Raw genomic sequence first — 12697 nt, forward strand, 5'->3', positions numbered from 1 at the left:
AGTGAGAGCTCTGTGGGGAAGAAGAGTGAATGGTTGTTTAAGGCAGTTGCAAGGCTGCAGAGACGGCTGGAGGAATGGCCACAGATCGAACCAGGTCGGAAGGAGGCAGAAACAGATCAATGAAGGAGACTGGGCTGCCTCACATCTCAGACACCTGGGGTGGGACAGAAAGACGAAGCAAGCTTGAAGGCAGGGAAGATTAGAAAGGGAGCGGGGGAGGGGAGGCATGAGAGGGCCAGCAGGCACAGTAATAGGAGTTTGTTCTCCTGACTAGCGGGGAGCATCGCAGCCCCCACAGGGGGGTGGGCATGCCTGCTGCAGGGGCCTCCTAACCAGTGTCCGTGCCTCTGGCTTCTCGTGGATCCAGCCAGCACTCCCCACGCTGCTCTGGGTTAGCATGAATGGCAAGAGGCCTGTGTTCTACTCCAAGCTTTAGAAGAATGCCGTCGGGTAAAAACATAATGCAAGCCACGTCTGTTATGTTATAGTTTCTAACAGCCACGAGAACAAGGCAAAAGAAGACACAGGTGATCTTATTTTTGATAATACATTTAATTTAGCCAAAAGTTTCCAAAATGTCATCATTTCAACATATAATCAATGTAAAAAATATCAATGAGATACTTACGTTCCTACGGAATCAATGAAATCCTGTGTGTATTTACACTGAAAGCACACTCCGGTCAGACTGGCCCCATTTCAAGGGCTTCGTGGGCACAGGAGGGGAGTGGCTACTGCATAGGACAAGGCAGGGCTGCTGGGTGACCCTGAGCGTGACACTCCACGTCTCTGAGCCTCAGTTATTTTCCTCCATAAAATGAAGTTTGGGCTCACAGCATTTCTAAGTTACCTTCAATACACTACGGACACACGTTACCAGCAAAGTAAAGCTCTGTTTCATAGCAAGGGACTCCACCTCCCACTCCGGCCAGCTGGTTGCAAGATGTGCAACAGAGGCTGATATTTCCAAACAGCAATACAGATCCACTCAGATGACCAGGGAGTAGGCACAGGGGACAGTCCCTGCAGCACAGCCATTGCCTGTGCAGATCTGGAGCTAGAAATGTCAAGTTTGTGGCTGTACGCCCCGCAGCGTTCTTTTGTGGTGTCCTCAATCTGCAGAGATGAGAAAAGGGACATTAACTTCCACAAACCATGCAGCCGCTACCAGCAATGAGGGCATCAAAGACAGAACCTTTATAAGCAGGAAACCCAAAGACCTTAAGGGTCCGATTGGTTGCCTAAGTTCCTTAAGAGAATTTAACTAGTACTTTCTTCTGGAAGGTACACTGCTGGAGGTCACACGTTTGCTGTACTGGTGGCAAAGAAGGTGGGGGGAAGGGAGGGGTCTCCCTTCCAGGAGAACTATTCCCCAGAAGATTTTTCTCCACTGCCAAACTCTGCAAAGACAAGTGCACATTCCGGCCATGCAGCTGGCTTATTATAGAATTCTCTGGAAGCTGTCCAAGTTGGATAGAATCGTGCCTCACCTATACTCTGACTCTAACTTGCCTGAGCACATCATCCCCCATCCTCTTACCTGCCTGACTTAGAACCTGTTCCCTGTGTGCTGCTGCATAGTCTCGCTTCTTCCTACCCATGCTCTGCCTTTTGCAAATGCAGCTCTGACTTGAATGCCCCCCGGCCCTTCTCCACATTGCAGAACGCATCTCAATATTCAGCTCACAAAACTTGCAGTATTTCCTCTGTGAAGGCTGTCGTCATTCTACCAGGCAGAATAAGCGGTGACTTCTGTGTTTCCACGGCTCTTTGCACGGTATCAGTGCCACAGTGCTTCTCAGTGACGTGCACCAAACTCCCCGCGGTGTGGAAATGGACAGACCAGAGTTCAGATCCCGACTCTGCCATTAACAAGCTTTGTGCCTCTTGAGCAAGTTACTTAACTTCTTGCAGATTCCTCCTAAATAAAATGGGGACCAAAATAACTACCCGCTGACGCTGCCAGGTTGTTTTAGCTAATCTTCACAAGATGCCACTCAATGGTGTTTATTAAAGCCGATAGCATTGAAAGCACCAGATGCTTGTGCCTTAGTCCATTCAAAAGACATTTACTGAGCAGCTCTTAAGGGCTGGCACTATTGTCGAGGAAAAGGAGAAAGTCTGGTAAATAAGTGAGTCAGTCCCTGCCTGGGAGCAGCTCGTTACCTCAATGCACAAGCCTCAGTCTTTGATGCTGGAACACGAGCTCCTCTGGAAGGCGCACAAGCAGTCGGTGACTGCCTTTGGTAACTGGGCTCTGTCGGGACACCTGTCGCCAGGCTGGAGAAAAGGAGACTGCTGGAAAGGAAACAAGACAAGGCTGTGTTCAGTAAGACGGGCCTCCCTAGGAGTCCACGTGGAACCGACAACAGCTTAACGCCATCTAGAACATGCCCTGCCCCTACCTCCCTTATATTGACTTCCCATTTCAGAGAAGGCTCTGCCCCGCCTGAGAACTGGGAGCCACAGCTGAAAGTCAGCAGGGCCAGCACATGGTTTCAGGAGGATCGTGACAAAACACATCTCCCCCACCCCCGATAGGCCCAGTTTTCATGTAACGAACGGAGAGAGGGTGCATGAGTTCATGCTGACTTAGCCATGCCTCCCTCAGGTAGACTAAGATTTGGGAAGACAAAAGGAATGTGTTTCTTCTCTAAGAAAGGAGGTATCCTGGAGGGGAGAGTGGCTATCACTCTTGTGAGGGGTCGGCGGGTGGGGGGGGGGTTTCCAGAGACACCCAGGGGGCTGTGATGGAGGAGGGGTCAGCAGGGGCAGGGGCAGGGGCAAGGGGCGGGGGGGGGGGGGCGGGGTGCGGTGTGAGCAGAGAAGTCAGGGAGGAGCCGGTCTGGCAGTGAGGTAGAACACATAACCCTAGGCAGACTCCTCTGGAAATAGTAAGTTCCTCCCAGAAGTTAGACTCAGGTAAGCAGAAGTCTTCCAGAACCCCTCTTGCTGTAGAGAGGGGACTCAACGGCGGTGCCCAATCCTGACACCTTCGGTTGACAGGACTAGATGGCATGGACAGCCCGGAGAGCAGGTGGCTAATACCACAAAGTAGGCCTCAAGCTTGCAAAGCAGAGCCCTGGGTGGTGGGACAGAGGAGGTGCTTTCCAACCTCCACCCCAGGAATTGGGATCCCCTAGGGCTCTCTCCTCCCAGGAGACTCCATCTGCCCCCAGGGAACTGGGTGGCAGCTGCTTCTGGTACTCAGTAAGCTGCAAATTTGCACTCACAGTGCAATACAGTGGGCTTGCTTCCTAAGCATGTTACAGATGGAGAGAGCTCAGTGGTCCTCGCTACCTTCCTTACTGCTAACCATTTTTCCCTTAGTAGGAAAGATACCCGGGTGTACACATGGGCATTAAAGTCAGAGAAGATGGGAGAGACAGAGAGAAGATATCTCTGGAAGCTCTGATTCAAAACAAAACAATAGCACGGAATATTACTCAGCCATCAAAAAGAATGAAATCTTGCCATTTGCAATGACGTGGATGGAGCTAGAGTGTATCATGCTAAGCAAAATAAGTCAATCAGAGAAAAACAAGTACCATATGATTTCACTCTATGTGGACTTTAAGAAACAAAACCGATGAACATATGGGAAGGGGTGGAGGAGGAAAGAGAAGAAAGAGAAACAAACCATGAGAGGCTTTTAAAGACAGAAAACACGCCGAGGGTTGATGGAGGGAGGTGGGTGGGGAATGGTCCAGATGGGTGATGGGTACTAAGGAGGACTCCTGTTGTGATGAGCACTGGGTGTTGTACATAAGTGATGAGTCACTGAATTCTACCTCTGAAACCAATATTACACTGTATGTTAGCTAACTGGAATAAAAAAAAAAAAAAAAAAAAAAAAAAAGAAGACAAAAACCAACCAACCAAACAAACAAACACAAAATAGGAAATGAGAAGGAGGATGGGTGAATGAGAGTGGCCTATCACACCTCCAGTTCCCTCTGCCAGGGTCACCCTGAGAACTCAGGGAGCTGCCATTCAAATGCACCTCTGGGGAGACAGGAAAGAAAAGTGACCGTGAATCGAAGTTTAGTGGGCAAGTCTCGGACCTGCCCCTCGGGAGTGGTCTCAGAAAGTCTCCCAACACCTTGTTTGCCAGATTGTGAAGCATCCTCTCTCTTCGGGGCCTGGGTAATATGGCTCCACCTTCACATTCTGCTTTGTATATACGATTCCTTCTTCCAAACCCTGAGATTCTCCTTAGGTAAGAACTTTGTTTTACTCAGTCTCAATTTCTTACCCCCAGAGCCTACTTGGTATAGATTGGATGGAAGAAAGGAAGGGAGGGGAGAAGGGAGGGAAAAAGGAAGAGGGAAGGAAAAGTCTGCTGCACGAGGCAGCATGGGATACTGCACACATCTCTTTCTTTAAGTCAAATCTGGTGGGATCAGGTATTCTGGGTTCTCGATTCAGACCACACAGTGTCAATTCCTGGCCAAGCTAGCTAGCTGTATGACCTTTGGCAAGTTTCTCATACTCTCTGTGCCTCGGTCTTCTTGGGGATAAATGAGGAATTGTGATAGCATCCCTTTCTTAGGGCTATCACGAGCACTGAATGACACAGTGTATAGAAATAGCTAATTACAGTGGCTGGCACTTACAGGTACACGCGAAATATTAGCAATCGTTGCTACGTAAAAAGAAGAAGTAATTAAAATAAAGCCGGTGTGGTTGCATCAAGTTGGGGGATACACAGCCCCATCTGTTCTACCTCCCCGCCTCGTCCCATGGTGCTGGAGAGAGCCCCTGTGCTCCCTTTGGGTATTAGAAATCTGCGGAAAGCAGTGAGAATCACCGTAGAAAGGACTCAAGTGTGGAAATCAGACCTGGGTTCCAATCGCAGATTCATGACTTAGAAAAAAGCAAAGTTCCTGAACTTCTCTGAGTTTCAGTCCTCATCTGCAATTTAGGGATGAACGAATCCTTCCTGACAGACGTGAGGAAGAAATAAGGGAAAGTATGCAGAGCATTTAGAACAGTTCACTTGGGGGCTCGATGAATTCACTTCCCTCCCTGCTAAACACCCCCCCTTACACGTGCACGGTAGTTCATTATGATTTTCCAAGCGCGTAAAGAAAGCGTCTTACTTACACAGCCGCGAGGAATTTGACAACATCCAGCCCCGTTTGGACATGTGAGGTGGTCCTTTCCCTTGCTTGATGGACAGCAGTGAGTACTCAGGGTCTCCTGCAGCCAGACCTGTCAGGCTTCTGCCAACATCGGGGACAGACTGCCGTCTGACAGAACTGCCCCTTCCAGAGGCCACATCTTTAGCAGACAGCAAAAAAAAAAAAAAAAAAAAAAATGCAAATCAGGAAATGTGTGGCTTTTGAAATCACTTTATCAATTGTCAGGTTAGGGTTGCTCCAAGACAGCTAGTAACTGAGCAAATATGAAAAAAGGAAAAACTCACAAATTCCCAAGAAAAGTTTCATAAATGACTCAAGAACGACAGCTACCTCATTTCAAGTAAGATAGCAACCTGTTGCCTAAAAAAAGAAAATTCCCAAACGTGTGTGGCAGTCCAAGTGGCTCCAAGACAGAGGGAAGGAAAGAACATTCCCTACACGGAAAAGAGAAGATTCCTGACTACTCTTTCCCTCCGCTTTCCTCCTCCCTTCTAAAATCAGAGCTTGAAGCTAGATTTTAAAAAGGAAGGACAGAAATAGAGGAATCAAAACAACAGAGAGTATTATCTTTAATTCCCTAATTCCTTCAACAGACTGTTTTCCTCCTTTTTGCTAATTAATTTTGTAATCTGGAACATTGCTAACGTGTGTAAAAATAGGATAACCCAATGAGGGGCCCCTAATTGGCTCAGTCGGTTGAGCTACCGACTCTTGATTTTGGCTCAGGTCATGGTCTTACGGTTCACGGGATGGAGCCCCCGTGTCAGACTCTGTGCTGACAGTGTGGAGACTGCTTGGGATTCTCTCTCCCTCTCTCTCTTCCCCTCCCCTGCTCTCTGTGTCTCTTTCTCTCTCTGTGTCTTTCAAAATAAATAAATACACATTAAAAAAAAAAAAAAGGAATAACCCAGTGAGTCTATCAACCATTTTCAACAATTATTCAATCTTGTTCTGCCTCTACCTACACTCACTTTCCCTCCTCCTGTACTATTTTTGAAGAAGATCTCAGACATCATATCATTTATTCCATAATATTTCATCCCAGCTGTACACTGAGCACCTTCTAGATAGGCTTACCCTGGCCAGGCAAAAACAGATGGGGAAGACTCTGGCCCTCACAAAGCTTGGAGGGAAACATGGGTCTGCTGAAACATGCAAAGTTGAGGCATTTATTTATGCAACAAATGTTGTAGCGTGTGGTTAATGCCAGGCACAGTTCTCAGGGCTTTACAATATTAATTTATTTAAACGTAGTCCTCCAAAGTCCCCAGGGAGGTAGGTAAGATGATCTTCCCCATTTTACGAATGAGAATGCTGAGGCACAGAGAGGCTAAGTGTTTTTGCCCAAGGTGACACAGCTAGTAAATGGTGGAGCTGAGGTGCACAAATTGCTACGAAGACACAGCAAAGGAAGCGGATCATTCTATCTGGGGCCACTGAGGAGTGAGTGGAAGTTCCCCACGTAGACAAGCAAAGTTCCCCGTGTAGACAAGGGCGTGAACAACGGTCCAGAAAAAGAAAGAGCTCAACACGCAGGAAGCAAGAGTTTTGGAACGGCTGGACCTGGAACTGGAAAGGCAGGTGAGACAGGACTATGAAGGGCTTTCATGTGCCGAGTGGAGCAGTGTGGACGTGCCATGGCCTCGGGACAGCCCGCGGAGCCTCAGCAGGTGAATGACAAGATCACATCATATTAGAAAGACAACTCTGAAAACTGCATGGAAGACAGACTGCAAGTGGGAGAAATAGAAGGGCTGTGCGTGTCCGGGTAAAGCTGGGAGGTGATCACGTCTGGACAAGAACCATGGAAGTAGGAATAGAATGAAAGATACAGAAATAGGAATCAAGGGACATGACGATGATCGGAACTTCCATTTCTCAGAGTGTTGGCAGAAGCCCAAAGCTCTGAACAATAAAAAGCAAGTACTATGAGTTCTGAGACCCGTGCTGGACACGCTGACAAAGAAGCTGAGAAGTGACCGGACCCCGTTCTGAACCCTTCAGCCCACCCCCCACCACCTCCACTCCCCAGATAAGAGCTGCCTAGAGATTTCCCCGGGAGACATTTCTTCGCAGAACATTGTTGGCAATATAAGGGAGGAATGCTCTCCCCTCTCAAGCCAAGAGAGGGAACTCAGTGGCCCCCAGGATCAACGGGACACCAGAGTAGTGGGGAAATTCTTGGGAGCACATGACAGTCTTCTCAAGAGTTGGGTGGGACAGAATGAGGTGACTGACTGTTACTCTGGGGGAGGGCTGGTGGGACCCGCCAGCAGAGCCAGAATACCGCAGCAGGAGACACGAGGAGCTTCTGAGTTCATAGCAAAGGCATCAGATGGTTAAGAGACGGCCTGCCTGGGTTGCTGCTTCCCCGCAGGAAGAGGCTGCATTGTGCTGCTGGCAGCTGCTGAGAGGCAGTTGGAGAGGGCTGCTTAGAGGTGCGGGATGAGAGCGCCTTGGAAGGGGTGATGAGTCACCACGGCAGGCCTGACCGCTCTCTGATGAAAGCCTTGCTTACAAGGGTGGCCCTTAACTGGTGTCGGCTGGTGACTGGGAAATCAGACCCTTCCCAGCATCCCCAGGACTGACCGCCGTTCTGGCTGTCTAGGCATAAACTGATTGCACAAACGGCATGGTTTATGCCAAACACGTGCTTCCCTTCCAGGAGTCTGGAATTGGGGGCTGTGCTGGGAAGAGGGACGTCCGTACTGGCCTCCAGTGAAGACTCTGGTGAATGGTCTCTAATGAGCTTGTTGTCACAACTCACCGCTGGAGAGTTAAGCGTGTCCCGGGTGACCCCACCAGGGAGGACCTTTGGAAGCTTGCATCCGGTTTCCCCGACTGAGGCCCCACGTGTCTTTTCCCTTTGCTGGTCTTGGTCCTCATCCTTGCCCTGTAATGAATTATAGCTGTGAGGGCTACTCTGTGCTGAGTCTCTGTGTCTTCCTCGTGATTCCCCAAATCTGACGGTGTTGCCAAAGAACTCACATAGCCCCCAAGAGAAGCAATGCCAGCATTTGGGTGTCGGCCAGATACAGGGGCACAGATGTCAGACGCGATAACATCGATCATGGAAAACCATTTTTAGATTTTAATTGCTCGGTTTTCTCCTTGAGCAGATCCTGGGGAGAGCAGAGGCCATGGGGGGCGTGTGGGAGGAGGGGAGAAAGAGCAAATGAAAAAAAAAAAAAACCAACCAGACGCAGACGAGGGAGCCAGATGAAAAGTGCACACCCCCTCCCACTTTGCAGAGTCTGACCTGAGCTGGGGCGGGAAGGAGAGTTGGCAGGAGGCTGGCGGGGGGCGGGGGCAGGCAAGGGGGAGTTTGGGAGGAAAAACTGAACTAGAAATTAAGTTTTGCTATTTCTAATATCAAAAATAACCATAAATAACTAGGAAGAGGTTAGAAAAGCCATGTGATCTTGAAATGTCAAGGATGGGAATGAAGGTCCAGAGTGTATATCTGAGGACAATATGGGAGCAGAATAAACCTATTTCCCGGTTGGATTTTACCAAGTCCAGACGATCCAATAGTACCAAAACCCACTTTCTAAACGCGAGCCAAGTGCTCCCTAAAACCACACAAGGCCTACAGGTAAGCACGTTCATCTGTAGTTCGAAGACCAGTGGCTTTGAATTCCAGCTCTGCTTTTTTAGCCATGCAGTTTTGGCAGAGGGTTCTTAATCTCTGAGCCTTGATTTCTGTTGTCCTAAAATGTGGTCTTGAATGTCAAACCTCACACACGGCTCATTGTGGGAAAGAATGAGAGAAGATACATTAAAGGGCCTACTCGCTTTGGAGGGCTCAGCAATAGAACCCTTCTCCTATTGGTCACCCACCCTCTTTCACCCTCTTTGGAGTTTTGTGAAATATTTGGAGGAGGAGGGAGTCTGTGGGGTTGCGTGTTTTTATGGTCTTTCCTCTGTTGGTGGGAGTGAACGTTTGTGCAAGTTTGCCAAATGTGTAGTTGGGGAAGCTGCGATTTGGGCCCAGGAGACCTGGTTCCTCAACTGCCTCTCACAGGTGAGTCCAGCGGCCACCAGCACTGGCTCTGGGATGCTTTGTCCATTCCCAGTATGAACCTTGCTCGCTGTCTCTCCCATCACGCATCCCTGGGCTATCGTGTTGCTCAAAGGGAATTTGGCTGTGTTTCCTTCCCTATTAACGTCACTCTGATGACAGATTGAAGTGTACGTTTTTCCATGAGGATAGACATATCCACATCCTTTCAAAGTACATCTCCATCCACGCCTTGGACAATACAGGTATGCCTGAAATTCAACGCGTGGAAAATACTGGATTTAAATAAAGCAAGTAGATGAAAGTATTCCTCAAGTGAAGGTAGCATTGCAAGCCACCCTTCAAGGCCATAGGATGTTTCTCGGAACCGGAGGACCCATAGGCTACCCACCCAGCTGTGAAACTCAAGAGAGCCTGTTTCCATCAGGAACTGCCAGCTGGTCCTTCTGCCAACAAGAGCTTAAAACACTCCTAGCGCACAGTTCTTGGGTTTCCTTCTTATCTTTACCACTGCATATTTAGACCTGATGGGAGCGAGAATGCAAAACAGTAGAAACACGCATATTTAGCAAATATATTTTAAGCAAACTTTATGCCTCTCTGACCTTCATTTTCCTCTTCTGAGAATGAGGAAGACAGACTAGATCAGTGGTGTCTTAACCTTGCTGCATCTAGGATCATCTGGGAGCTTTTAAAAAATACAGATGCCCAGGCCCTCTGCTCACCAATTAAACTGGAATGTCTGAAGTGTGGGGGGGCGGGCAGGGTATGGGTGTTTTCCACAAGCTACCAAGGTCATTCTGATAGGAAGCTCCCACTGGGCTACATGACGCTTGTTATTTCCACCTCTAATATTCCTTTTATGATCTTTTGTTTCAAGGGTGGCCATAAAACAGTGGGATGGCTTCCCATACCTCTCATGAAAAGCCACCTGAATACCAATCTTTCTCTTTGTATAGTTGAAGGAATCCAGGCCAGCCTGTGGATTTGGGACTGACCAAATCATAGCATAGTTTTAGGAACTTTTCTACTGCTACACATCTGACAGGTAATGATGAAATCTAAGACCCAAGGAGTGAAGAAATCAAATGGGGGGCTTTTCGGGTCAGGCAAGGAACATAAATGTGTGGCTGAGACCAGGCATAACAATAGACAGGGGTGGGGTTTGGGGAACTAAAAAACATGTGCCTTGCCTATAGGCATTTAAACAAACTCCTTTTCTCCTTCCCACTCTCCCCTCCTTCCCTCCTTCCCTTCCTTCCCTCTGTCCCTTCCCTCCTTTCTTCCTACCTTCCTTCCTTCTTTCCTTCTTTCCTTCCTTCCTTCCCTACTTTTCTACTTTCTTCCCTTCCTTCCTTTCTTTCTTAAATATCACGTTGGCAGAATGAGAGACTAATCTGTGTGCTCACCTCATCTATGGGTCACCTGTTTAAGACCCCTGTTCAAGACATTCTGATACATTAGGGAAAAAAATAATGAAAATATTACAAAGGCATCTGCCTCATTATTAGACCTCCCCAAAGACATCAAGTCTTCTACATTCCACACTGCAGTAGACAATAAAATTGAGACATAGACAATAGGACCTACTGCCAAATGCTGCTCCAAACCTACTCAACCTCCTTTTCCTTCGTGCATTTCCATGGTTCTACAGATCTGGTTCCATAATCTTCAGTCCAATATCTGCTTACTGTTCTCTGGGTTCTGTACCATTCTGGTTTCCCTCCTGGGCTTACCATACTGCCTTCCCACATGGAATTTTGAGCAGAAGCTCACAATTTCATTCTCTCTCATGAAAGCATACAGCTTCAGGGAGGAGAGCCTTTCCAATCCCCCAACCCTGGAGAGTCTCCCAACCAGCCATCTCCTAACTCAGGGTTTCTCAGCCTCAGCATTAGTGACATTTGGGGCCAGATCATTCTTTTGTGGGGGAGCTGTCCTAGGCATGGTAGGATGGTTAGCAGCATTTCTGACTCCTACCCGCTAGATGCCAGCAGCAATCCCTCCCACATTTCCCAGCATCCCGTGTGGAATGGAGACCCACTGCTTTAAGTACACACAGCATCCCAGTGCCTGTGAGGAAAATGGTACAGTAAAGCTCCATCAGTTTGGGACATAGCCAGCATAATATCCAAGCTTCCAAAAGAGAGGCCCCAGCTGAAAAGGAAACAAGCTTCGGTATGATCAGCTGTGTCAGTTCTATTTAATTGTAAATTTGGACAGGCTCTGCTGAGTGAAGTACAGAATGTTTTTCGCCTTGGGCACTGATATTATATTAGAATAAAAGCAACCTGAGAGGCATTTGTTTTTGTGGAAAGTGCGTGCATGGGCAAATCTCTGCTCATCAGATTGTTTTGAATTAATGTGGAAACTATAAATAAAGTGCTCTCTCTTTTGGGGGCTGGCTTTGATCTATTGTTATCCCTCCCTTTTTCGAATTCTTTAAAGGCAATTTTCATTCAGATCCTTCATCAGTGAAGCAAGCGGACTTCAGTAATTCTGCTGAAAAGCCTCTGCCGCTTTCTGCACACAAGCTCCATGTCAATCAGCCAGCTAGCCTGCTCCCCTCCATGGCTGTCCCCCTAATGCCCTGGAGAATGGAGGGTGGATAGGCAGCTAGGCTGAGGTAACTTGGACAGGCGTGTAATGGTGAAGAGAACAAGTCTGACTGACATTTTCTTCTTGTGTTAAGGTTATTGAATAATTATGTTAGAATTACTGTAGTCAAAATCCTCACGTGCCCTGGAGAAAGGGGCACAAAAGAGTTGACTGGGTGAGGGGCATGATTCAGAATCCTTGGGACCAGTTGAGTCATTAACGACTGAATCCTCTGAAGCAGCCCACATTTCCGCAATTGTTGGAACCCACGTGTGACAGGTGACATGAGCTTCCGTTGCCGCAGGCACTTACAAGTCCAGAGTAATGGACCATTAGTGTGCCAAATGGGTATGGGAGGAGTGTGGAAGGAGGAAGAGAATGACCCCCTCCTCTGAAGTAGTCCCAGCCCTGCCTCTTACTTGCGTTGTAATGTGACCTCCTCTGAGACTCAGTTTCTTTGCATGTAAAATGAGGGCCATCATATTTTTTTCATAAAGACATCAAAAACTTTAGAAATTTCTGTGGTAAGTGCTTGGCATAATGCCTGGTTCATGGGAAGTCCTGCCTATCATCATCATCATTCTCTTCCTCTTCGTCCTCATCACTGTCATCACCATCACCATCATGACTGCCACCGTCATTCTTCGTAGGGCGATGAACGGCTTTGGTGGATATGTGCTAAACTCTTCTTCGTTTGTGGCAAAGAGGATTCTAGGTTATTCTTTCCGTGGGATGCTTTGGCAGGAGGAGAGAACTTTTCTCAGTCTCTTATTTCTAGAGAAAAGTGAGAAGTTCCCCAGAGGTTTGGGTCCTCATAGACTTTCCAAGACTGAGTGGATAATAGCAGCATTCACAAAGACTTAGTTCAAAGATCTAGAAGCCTATGGAGGGGGTTGTGCAAATCGAAAATATGCTTCCCTGCCTGTCTTTCCCT

At 47.9% G+C, this 12697-nt stretch overlaps 1 protein-coding gene across 4 annotated transcripts in view; it reads right to left on the minus strand.

Moving 5' to 3' along the window:
* Positions 1-528: 528 nt before the first annotated feature.
* The window catches only part of LRATD2 (LRAT domain containing 2), a 134155-nt gene continuing 121986 nt past the window's right edge, over positions 529-12697 (minus strand). The window contains exons 6-8 of one of the 4 annotated variants that reach the window (XR_008419878.1): positions 5107-5283; positions 2167-2298; positions 529-1116 (exon numbers count right to left, since the gene is read on the minus strand). The gene's annotated coding sequence lies outside the window, so the exon portion shown is untranslated. Of the gene's footprint in view, positions 2299-5106; positions 5284-12697 lie in introns of all 4 variants that reach the window. The other 3 variants (XR_008419879.1, XR_002082842.2, XR_008419877.1) reach the window with 3 other exon arrangements.

The sequence above is a fragment of the Panthera pardus genome, unplaced genomic scaffold (assembly GCF_024362965.1).
Source record: "Panthera pardus isolate Hobbes unplaced genomic scaffold, ASM2436296v1 HiC_scaffold_7, whole genome shotgun sequence".
Taxonomy (NCBI): Eukaryota; Metazoa; Chordata; class Mammalia; order Carnivora; family Felidae; genus Panthera; species Panthera pardus.